Source organism: Coenobita brevimanus, chromosome 60 (assembly GCF_032717465.1).
Source record: "Coenobita brevimanus isolate Jiangsu-jjx chromosome 60, ASM3271746v2, whole genome shotgun sequence".
Taxonomy (NCBI): domain Eukaryota; kingdom Metazoa; phylum Arthropoda; class Malacostraca; order Decapoda; family Coenobitidae; genus Coenobita; species Coenobita brevimanus.
In genome coordinates, this window is record NC_137013.1 from 19,542,749 (window position 1) to 19,546,404 (window position 3,656).

Consider the following 3,656-nt stretch of genomic DNA (forward strand, 5'->3'; position numbering starts at 1 on the left):
TTGTAAGTCTTGTCACACCTGTCAAGTTGTGGGGAAGTGTAATCAGACCGAAAAGGTTGCACCTCTAGTTCCCATTCCTCCTTTTGAGGCGCCATTCACCCGTGTGTTGGTGGATATTGTGGGCCCTCTTCCTAAGACTTCTTCAGGATTTTCTTATGTGTTGACCCTGATTGATATGGCTACTCGTTATTCTGAAGCCATTCCACCTAGAATATCTCAGCAAAGAACGTGGTTAAGGAAATGCTGAGGTTCTTCACCAAGTTTGGTCTGCCCAAGGAGGTACAGTCAGACCGGGGAAGTAATTTCATGTCAAATGTTTTCAAGCAATCTCTGAAAGAGTTGGGCATCACCCAGATCACGTCTTCAGCTTACCATCCCTAGACCCAAGGAGCGTTGGAGAGATATCATCAAACACTCAAATCGATGCTCAAGAAATACTGTTTGAAAGACTGTCAGAAAGACTGGGATAAATGTTTCCCATTCGTTGTATTTACCGCAAGAGAATCTCCAAATGAATCACTGGGCTTCTCACCCTTTGAACTACTGTTTGGCCATGAAGTAAGAGGACCCCTTAAGCTACTCAAGGAATGCTGGCTGTCGGAGGAAGATGACGTCAACCTGCTGGAGTATGTGATGAAGTTCAAAGAACGGCTGTCCATTGCTTTACAGCTGGCGAGAGAGAATTTAGGAGCTGCTCAGAAGATGGACTTGGTATGATAAGTCCAGGTTACGCCACTTTCAGCCAGGAGATCAGGTTTTGATTCTGCTACCGATGCATGGGCAACCTCTTCAAGCCAAGTTTAGTGGTCCTTATTTCGTGGAGAAGAAACTCAGTGCTGTCAACTATTTCATCGCCACACCAGATCGTAGAAAGAACAAGCAACTTTGTCACATCAACATGCTAAAGTTATATCACAGGCGGGACGAAAATAACCCAGTCTGTACTGTAGCTGTTCCACCCGAGTCTGCAAGTGAGGTTTTCCCATGCAGTATGAGCCTGAGTGATAGTTTGGGGAAGAATCCTGATATCATGAATGATCTCCAGACTAAACTTTCTCATCTAGCTGAAAAAGGGAGTTAAATTTGTCTGGACCGATAACTGTGAATCCTCTTTCAGCAAACTTAAACCTATCCTATTAAGTCAGCCAGTGTTCGCTACTCAAAATTTTGCTAAGCCTTTTAAGATGGCTGTTGACGCAAGTGATACAGGAGCTGGGGCTGTTTTGCTGCAAGAGGATGATCAGGGTATTGAACACCCTGTATCTTATTACAGTAAGAAGTTCACTCCACCTCAAAAGAACTACTCAACTATTGAGAAAGAGCTTTTGGCCTTGATTTTGGGTTTACAGCATTTTTCATCTTATTTGTGTTTTGGTTTTGACCCCAAAGTCATTTATACCGATCATAACCCACTGAAATTCCTTAGTAAGTTTAAAGATAAAAATCAGAGATTGACAAGATGGAGTCTACTTCTTCAGGAGTATTTCATTAGACATACAATATGACAAAGGGAAAGAAAATGTTATTGCAGATTGCTTATCTAGACTTTAGACTGTTTTAGAGTAATAAGAAATTTCCTTTGTAAATTTCTTTTTCTTTGTGGGGAGGTGTTACATAGCCTATGATTTCATCATCCTTTGTATAATTCTAACGTACAGTATGTTGCATGTTTGATCACGATTCGCCTCGTGGCTTCCATAATGACCAGGCTTGCGTGTTCTACCTCACTCCCCCCTTCTCCCCTTTAGAGTAAGTCGTTCTTTTTGTTGTTCAGAGCAGGATTGTCAACTCTTCGTCCTCTGTGCCCTCACTTGCGTGTCCTTCTTGCAAGTTGAATCAAGCTCTTCCGGCTCCTATATAATGAGCTCAGTCTCTGCATTAGTTGCCACTTAGATCTACTCCTCATTTTGTTCACATCTCTGGCCTCCCCTGTATAGTGCATTATTATTTTTGTGAGGGCTCAGTAAGTCTCCAGCCATCTAGCTGCTGTATAATTTGAGTATCAGTGTTGTAACTATTTTTCTTGAGCTGTGTGGCCTAGGGCGTTGATTCGTGAGCCTGGTGAGGTTTTTTGTGATTCATGTAGAGTTTTTGATGTCAACCATTATTAATAATATTCTGTATCTGTAATAATATATCTTGCTTTAACTGAGCATTATCAGGTTTTCTCATTTATCAGGGCTGACTTAGATAAATTTGCTCCTGCTAAATTCATGTTAATAGAGGCTATTGCAGTTAACCATATATGCAACCTGTTTTGCCATTACATTATCCTTATGAGTCCTGAATGTTTAGTTGTTAGTTTGAGCATTAAACTTCAACCTGTAATTTTACCAATGTCTTTTGTTTTGAACCTGGAACTTTGCGGGACAGTAGTAATTTTAGTATTCTCACTTGAAGTGTTCATTATCTCTCTGTTCCGTAACAATATTCATTCATTCATTGCCAGACGCCATGTATCCCAAACGCGGTGGCCAAGGCTTAGAGTTAATTGTTTTACAGGGAGGGGCACTAATCCTCCACCAACCCCACTTGACACGTAGGGAGAACGTTATGCCAACAGCGTCTGGTGTTCCCAGGCGGTCACCCATCCAAGTACTAACCAGACCCAACGTTGCTTAACTTCTCTGATCGGACGGGAAGCGGTGTACTCAACGTGGTATGGCCGTTGGCATATATATATATATATTAAAAAAACATTAAACATTTTTCTTTCGGAGTGAATTTTCCATGGTAAATTTGGATAGTGATATCACACGGTCATAGAGAAAATATTCTATTTTTTATATATGATCAGGAGGCTCAAGATGCCACTTTAAAGCCCTAGTTAAACAGAAAAAGTATCCGTTTCATCTCTACATTTCCAAGTTGTTTTCTCGTCTCTACACAAACAAAACTCTTTGAGCTTCTCTCAAATGCCAGACTTCTTTACCTGTGAATCAGTTCACCCTACGTCGTACCTCATTTAGCCTTGTTACTGTTTTTTTTTTTTTTTTTGCGAGACGGATTTTTTTTCACCCTCGGAAATGTTTTCTGAATTTAAGATAGAATTGGAAGTGTTTCCCATTTAATTTAGAGTACATTTGTAGCAGTTGGATATTTAGTGTTTTCGCCCCGAATTTTGTGGTTTTTAAGGATCACACAAGTATAATACTTTTCAAATTCCTAAAGTGGATATTCTTACCGTAACAACAACTTGACCAAATCTTTTTTTATATGAAGTTACCACTACAAATGATAAAAAATCGCAAATAGCCATCTTCCTTACATACAAATAGATACAGTACAATGTCTAGACGACATTAATACACTTCATTCAATGTTCCTTCAACCTGCATTTTTTTTTAGCTCACATGCACTATATGTCTAAAGAGATGAGGCATAGTTATGTGATAATTATATACCTCGGTATTGCAGCAGTTTAAATATTCTCGAATAAATTTTTTGTAGTTGGGGGCGCTCATCATCCACCCACTTAGTGTAGTGGTACCCTGTTTTGGGGTAGCTCTACATCGAGTGGGAAGTCAAATGATTTCTCATTTACAACGCTGGGTGGAAACCTTATAACCAACCAACAAGTGTTCCCTATGTGACAGCAAGTGGGTTGGCGGAGGGTTAGTGCCCCTCCCCGGAAAACAACTAAAAATACGAACAAG

At 40.2% G+C, this 3,656-nt stretch overlaps 1 non-coding gene across 1 annotated transcript; it reads right to left on the bottom strand.

The window, feature by feature from the left end:
• Positions 1-2,554: 2,554 nt before the first annotated feature.
• Positions 2,555-2,673, bottom strand: LOC145403487 (5S ribosomal RNA). Its single transcript, XR_013898007.1, has one exon. It is a non-coding gene; the product is annotated as a 5S ribosomal RNA (ribosomal RNA).
• Positions 2,674-3,656: the final 983 nt, after the last annotated feature.